Source organism: Anolis sagrei, chromosome Y (genome assembly GCF_037176765.1).
Source record: "Anolis sagrei isolate rAnoSag1 chromosome Y, rAnoSag1.mat, whole genome shotgun sequence".
NCBI lineage: Eukaryota > Metazoa > Chordata > Lepidosauria > Squamata > Dactyloidae > Anolis > Anolis sagrei.
In genome coordinates this window covers 78,667,728-78,675,079 of record NC_090035.1, presented here as the reverse complement: position 1 = coordinate 78,675,079, position 7,352 = coordinate 78,667,728, and the positions used below count along the sequence as shown (strand labels likewise).

General features: G+C 44.2%; 1 protein-coding gene across 3 annotated transcripts in view; it reads left to right on the top strand.

Moving 5' to 3' along the window:
• The first annotated feature begins 3,409 nt into the window (after nt 1-3,409).
• The window catches only part of LOC132781205 (pleckstrin homology domain-containing family G member 2), a 106,133-nt gene continuing 102,190 nt past the window's right edge, over nt 3,410-7,352 (top strand). For 2 of the 3 annotated variants that reach the window (XM_067461456.1, XM_067461454.1), the window contains exon 1: nt 3,569-3,959. The gene's annotated coding sequence lies outside the window, so the exon portion shown is untranslated. The other variant, XM_067461455.1, reaches the window with a different exon arrangement.

The following is a 7,352-nucleotide window of genomic DNA, read 5'->3' as shown; positions in this document are numbered from 1 at the left end:
TCTCTTTCATCTATCTGTCTCTTCTTCCCTTCCTTCCTCTTTTTTTCTTGTTTCTTCCCTTCCTTTCTTCCATTCTTCCCTTCCACCCTTCCATTCATTTTTCACTTTTGTCTTTCCTTCCTTATCTCCTTTTCTTTCCCCCTCTTTTTTCTTCCTTTCTTCCCTCTTGTCTTTCCTTCCCTCTCTCCCTCTTTCTCCTTCCTTCCTTCCTTCCTTCCTTCCTTCCTTCCCTTTTGCCTTTCCTTCCTTCCCTCTCTCCCTCTTTCTCCTTCCTTCCTTCCTTCCTTCCTTCCTTCCCTTTTATCTTTGCTTCCTTCCCCCTCTCCCTCTTTCTCCTTCCTTCCTTCCCTTTTATCTTTTCTTCCGTCCCTCTTTCCTCCCTCCTTCCCTTTCTCTCCTTCCATCCTTCACTTCCTCCCTTTCATCCTTCCTTCCTTCCTTCTCTCTTTCCTTCCTCCTCTTAGCAGGGAGTGCTAGCATGCGGCCCCTAAATTCGAAAGTTTGCCCCTCTGGGAGACGTAGTCCATAGTGGGGGCAGCTTTTAGGTGGGCCATAAAGACAAGCCATAAAAGAGCAGTTAAGGGGTTGGAAATGTGGTTGGAAAAAGTTAATAATTATCCAAGGACCAGGAATGAGCCTTCTTTTTTGGAGTTTATCATCCGTCTAGACGGGCTCAGAAGGCCTTGGGCAGTGCAGAGATATTGAGGACTTCCATTCCCAAAGTCATGTCTTTCCATCTCTGTCCTGTGTATTTTAATATGTGTTTGAAAGAATATGTATGTTTTATAGAATTACATTTTAATAGGTGGGATTATAGAATTTTTGCAATGTTTTGTGTGTTTTGACGGTGTTCCGCGTCCTAATTATTTATTATTTATTTATTATTTATTATTTATTATTTATTATTTATTATTTATTATTTATTATTGATATTCCGCCCTTCTCACCCCGCAGGGGACTCAGGGCGGATTACAATGCACATATACAATGCAAACATTCAATGCCATATAGACATACAACATATCTAGACAGACACAGAGGCAATTTAACATTCCAGCTTTTTCTGGCTTCATGAGGGTATGCCCACTTCCGGCCACCGGGGGAGCTGTTGCTTCACCGCCCACTTGTGACGGAGTACTTCCTCATTCTTCTACACGCTGCTGGAAGGTTTTATGGCGTCGTACATTAAATAAATTAGCCTCTCCGCATAAAGCGGTACCTAAATTTCCTACTTGACAGATGCAACTCTCTTTTGGGCTGCATAGGTCGACAGCAAGCTAGACTATTAATGGTCGGGAGCTTACTCCAACCCAGGCTGGCTTTGAACTCATGACCTCTCGATCAATAGTGATTTAATACAGCTAGCTACTAACTAGCTGTGCCATAGCCCAGCATAGCCTCTTCTGACCTCACTTTAACTGCCATGGTTCAATGCTACATATAATCCTGGGAGTTATAGTTTCATTAAGGACGCGTCTACCCTGAAGAATGGATGCAGTTTGGCCTCAATTGGAACAAAAAGGGCTCCATGCAATTGAATCCCAGGATTTGCAGTTTGGCAAGGCACTGGCCAAGCATGCATATATGTAGATGTATATCCTGGGAGTTGTAGTTTTATTAAGGGCGCGTCTGCACTGAAAAATGGATGCAGTTTGACCTCAATTGGAGCAAAGAGGGCTCCGTGCTATTGAATCCCAGGATTTGCAGTATGACAAGGCACTGGCCAAGCATGCGTATATGTGTGTGTGTGTGTGTGTATCCTGGGAGTTGTAGTTTTATTAAGGGCGCATCTACACTGAAGAATTAATGCAGTTTGGCCTCAATTGGAACAAAAAGAGCTCCATGCTATTGAATGCCAGGATTTGCAGTATGACAAGGCACTGGCCAAGCATGCATATATGTATTATGTATATATCCTGGGAGTGCTTCATGCTATTGAATCCCAGGATTTGCGGTTTGACAAGGCACTGACTGAGCATGCGTGCTTGGCCAGTGCCTTGTCAAACTGCAAATCCTGGGATTCAATAGCATGGAGCCCTTTTAGTTCCAAGTGAGGCCAAACTGCATCCATTCTTCAGTGTAGACGTGCCCTTAATAAAACTACAACTCCCAGGATGGAGATATATATATATATCCTGGGAGTTGTAGTTTTATTAAGGGCGCATCTACACTGAAGAATGGGTGCATTTTGACCTCAATTGGAACAAAAAGAGCTCCATTCTATTGAATCCCAGGATTTGCACAGGCCAAGCATAGGTAAAGGTAAAGGTAGTCCCCTGACATTAAGTCCAGTCATGTCTGACTCTGGGGTGTGGTGCTCATCTCCATTTCTAAGCCGAAGAGCCAGCGTTGTCCGTAGACACCTCCAAGGTCATGTGGCCGGCATGACTGCATGGAGCGCCGTTACCTTCCCGCTGGAGCGGTACCTATTGATCTACTCACATTTGCATGTTTTCGAACTGCTAGGTTGGCAGAAGCTAGGGCTGACAGCGGAAGCTCACACCGCTCCCCGGAATCGAACCTGCGACCTTTCAATCAACAAGCTCAGCAGCTCAGTGCTTTAACCCACTGCGCCACCGGGCAAGCATGCATATATGTATATGTATATATGTATATATCCTGGGAGCTGTAGTTTATTAAGGTCACGTTTACCCAGAGGAATGGATGCAGTTTGGTCTCACTTGGAACAAAAAGGGCTCCATGCTATTGAATCCCAGGATTTGCAGTTTGACATGGCACTGGCTGAGCATGCATATATGTATATGTATGTATATGTGTGTCTATCTATCTATCTATCTATCTATCCTGGGAGTTGTAGTTTTTTTAAGGACGTGTCTACACTGAAGAATGGGTGCAGTTTGACCTCAATTGGAACAAAGAGGGCTCCATGCTATTGAATCCCAGGATTTGCACTGGCCAAGCATGCGTATATGTATATGTATATATCCTGGGAGCTGTAGTTTTATTAAGGGTGCGTCTACAAAAGGGCTCCATGCTATTGAATCCCAGGATTTGCAGTTTGACAAGGCACTGGCTGAGCATGCATATATGTATATGTGACATGACTGGACTTAATATCAGGGGACTACCTTCACCTTTTTATGTATATGTGTATCTATCTATCCTGGGAGTTGTAGTTTTTTTAAGGACGTGTCTACACTGAAGAATAGATGCAGTTTGACCTCAATTGGAACAAAAAGGGCTCCATGCTATTGAATGCTATTGAATCCCAGGATTTGCAGTTTGACAAGGCATTGGCCAAGCATACAAAGACCTAGGAAACTACAACTCCCATGCTTCCCTAGCCTTGAGTCAGAGCCATTGAGGTGGGCTCAGACTGCATTCCTTCTATGATGTGAATGCAGTGACTGGGCCTCCTCCATTCATCCATGCTGGGGATTTTTTCCCCCCTGTGCAACATAGTATTGTCTTGAGTCGGAAATGATGCTCAGTCTCATGTGTTGCTTTCCAGGAAAGACTAAACCGGAGCGAAAGAGTTAATCCGGATTCCTCCCTCGGCCTCCCTGGAGCATCTGCCTCCGAACAGGAAACCAGAGAGAGTGTGAGAGAATGCCTTTCTCCTCCTCCTCCTCCTCCTCCCTTTCCTCCTCTTAGATTTCCCTTTTTTCCACCCCTTTCTTTTCTCTCATCCCTCCTTCCTTCCTTCCTTCCTTTCTCTCCTCCTTCCGCCCCTTTCTCCTTCCCTCGTTCCAAGGGGATGGTCAACTTGGCTCCTTTTCTCCCAACCATGGATCCCTGAGCCATTTCTTCTCCACTCCAATCCTTCTCTCTGTGTGTGTTTTTCCCACATTCCACGCCCCCACACTCTTGGATTGGCTTCCCGGCCAGTATGAACCAGTATCCGGAGATGCCCCAGACTGGGAACTGTGGAGCTGCTGGCTTCTGAGGCTTGGCTCCAGAGGAGAAGCAAAGATTTCTGCCCTTGGCTGGACCGGAGGGTGAGTTCGGGAATGCATTTTTGGGGGGAAAGAAAGAAAGAAAGAGGGATAGAGGAAGAGAGAGAAAGAAAGGGAGTGTGAGAGAGAAGAGAGGAAGAAAGCAAGGAAAGAAGGAGAGAGAGAGAGAAGGAAGGAAGGGAACCAGGGAAGAAGGAAAGGAAAGAAGGAGGAAAGGGAGGGACGGAGGAGGAAGAGAAGGAGGGAGCGAGGGAAGGAGGAAAAGAAGGAAGGAGAGAAGGGAGGGAGGGAGGAGAGAAAGAAGAAAGGATGGAGAGAAGGAAGGAAGGAGAGAAGGAATGAGAGAATAGAGAAAAGGAGAGAAAGAAGAAAGGAGAGAAGGAAGGACAGAAAGAGGAAGGAAGGAAGGAAGGAAGGAAGGGCAGAAAGAAGGTAGAAGAGAATGAAGGAGAAAAGGAAGGAGAGAAAGAAGAAAGGAAGAATGAAGGAAGGAGAGAAGGAAGGAAGTAGAGAAAGGAGAAAGGAAGGAGAGAAGGAAGGAAGGAAGAGAGTGAGAGGAGAGAATGGAGAAAAGGAAGGAAGGAGAGAAAGAAGAAAGGAAGGAGAGAAGGAATTAGAGAATGAAGGAGAAAAGGAAAGAAGGAGAGAAAGAAGGAGGGAAGGAAGGACAGAAAGAAGGTAGAAAAGAATGAAGGAGAAAAGGAAGGAGAGAAAGAAGAAAGGAAGAATGAAGGAAGTAGAGAAGGAAGGAAGGAGATAAAGGAGAAAGGAAGGAGAGGAGGAAGGAAGGAGAGAAAGGAGAAAGGAAGGAGAGGAGGAAGGAAGGAAGGAAGGGAGTAAGAGAGGAGAGAATGAAGGAGAAAAGGAAGGAAGGAGAGAAAGAAGAAAGGAAGGAGAGAAGGAATGCGAGAATGAAGGAGAAAAGGAAAGAAGGAGAGAAAGAAGGAGGGAAAGAAGGACATAAAGAAGTTAGAAAAGAATGAAGGAGAAAAGGAAGGAGGGAAAGAAGAAAGGAAGAATGAAGGAAGGAGGGAAGGAAGCGGGAAGGAAGGGAGGGAGAGAGGAAGGAGAGAAAGATGAAAGGAAGGAGAGAATGAAGGAGAAAAGGAGGGAAGGAGAGAAAGAAGAAAGGAAGGAAGTAGATAAGGAAGGAAGGAAGGAAGGAAGGAGAGAATGAAGGAGAAAAGGAAGGAGAGAAAGAAGAAAGGAAGGAGAGGAGGAAGGAAGGAAGGAAGGAAGCAAGGAAGGAGAGAATGAAGGAGAAAAGGAGGGAAGGAGAGAAAGAAGAAAGGAAGAATGAAGGAAGGAGAGAAGGAAGGAAGGACAGAAAGAAGGTAGAAGAGAAGGAAGGAGGGGAGGAAAGAAAGAAAAAGAGAAATTGGGTGTGTAATGCAGGGTGAAGGATCACCATCAGGTTTACTTGAGAATACATTCCTTTGCGTTGAGCGAAACATCGGCTGGATCTGTACTGCCATTTAATGCAGTATGAATCTGGATTATATGGTCAGTGTAGACCTAAGTAATGCAGTTCCATATAATGCATTATATGTCAGTGTGGACCCATGTAACAGCATGATATGGGTCTACACCGCCATATAACACAGTTTGAAACTGCATCGTATGGCCAGTGTAGTCCTGTTTGGCCAAAGGGTGCCAGCTACAACTCATTGCAGTTCAAGTGGGGTCAAGCTGCATTCATTCTACAGTGTAAAATGCCCTCTGAGCATGTGCAGAGTGCTTTCTTCTGGTCACTTCAAATAAGGGATACTTAGAGCGTGTTGAGAGGGTGAAACATATTCAACAAGTGTCAAGAGTTTACTCCCAGATAAGGCCCTATAAGAAAGATTGTGGCGTCTCCAATGCGAAAAGGGTATTTCAGAGCATGTGCAGAGTGCCATTTAGAGTGGGTCAGAATCTAATCTCCTATAAGAGTATATATAAGAAGAATTGTAGGCTTTCTGAAATGTGGTCTTAATCCACTTGTATGTGTAGAGTCCAAACTAATTTTCCTTCTTTCCTTCCTTCCTTCTTTTCTGCATTCTTTCTTTCTTTCTTTCCTCCCTTCCTTCCTTCCTTCCTTTCTTCCTTTTTCCTTCATTCCTTCCCTTTCTTTTCTTCCTTCCTTTTTCCTTTACTTCGTTCCTTCCATCCTTCCTTCCTTCTTTCCTTCCTTCTTTATTTGCTTCTTTCCCTTTTCCTTCCTTTTTCCTTCCTTCCTTCTTTCATTCCTTCCTTCTTTCTTTTCTTCCTTCCTTTTTCCTTTACTTCGTTCCTTCCATCCTTCCTTCCTTCCTTCTTTCCTTCCTTCTTTATTTGCTTCTTTCCCTTTTCCTTCCTTTTTCCTTCCTTCCTTCTTTCATTCCTTCCTTCTTTCTTTTCTTCCTTCCTTTTTCCTTTACTTCCTTCCATCCTTCCTTCCTTCTCTCCTTCCACCCTACTTTCCTTCTTTCTGTCTTTCATTCCTTCCTTCTTTTCTTCCTTCCTTTTTCCTTTACTTCCTTCCATCCTTCCTTCCTTCTTTCATTCCTTCCTTCTTTCTTTTCTTCCTTCCTTTTTCCTTTCCTTCCATCCTTCCTTCTTTCTCTCCTTCCATCCTATTTTGCTTCTTTCTGTCTTTCATTCCTTCTTTTCTTCCTTCCTTCTTTCCTTCCTTCCTTTCTTCCTTCCTTTCCTTCTTTCCTTCTCTCCTTCCTTCCTACTTTCTTTCCTTCTTTCCTCCATTTTTCCTTCTTTCCTTCTCTTTCCATCCTTCTTTCCTTCTTTCATTCCTTATTTTCTTCCTTCTTTCTTTCCTTCCTTCCTTTCTCCCTTCCTTTCCTTCTTTTCTTCCTTCTTTCCTTCCCTCCTTCTTTCCTTCTTTCATTCCCTCCTTTCTGCCTGCCTTCCTGCCTTCCACCTTTCTTTCCTTCCTCCTTCCTTCCTCCTTCCCTTTTCCCTTCCTCCTTTCCTTCCTTCCTTCCTTCCTTCTTTCATTCCTTCTTTCTTACTTCCTTTTTCCTTGACTTCCTTCCATCCTTCTTTCCTTCCTTTTTTCTGTCTCTCCTTCCGTCCTACTTTACTTCTTTCCTTTTTTTCATTCCTTCCTTCCCTCCCTCCATTCCTTCCTTCTCTCCTTCCTTCCTTCCTTCCTTCCTTCCTTCTTTCATTCATTCCTTCTCTCTCTCTCTCTCCCTCTCTCATACACTCAAAGGGTGTCAGTTCCCACATTTCTAGGCTCTTTAAGGATAAATCTCCTAAAATAAGCAAAAAGTACACTCCAGAAAAGCTCGTGCTAAATAAAACTTGTGCTTTTTCATTTTAAGACGATGCGCGCACACACAAAAAGTGTTGTCATTTGTCAGTGCATGTGCCATTTGTGTCCCCAATGCAAAGGAATAAGTTTGGAGCTGGCTAAGAGACGCCATGGGAGTTTGCAGACATCCTCTGCACATGCTC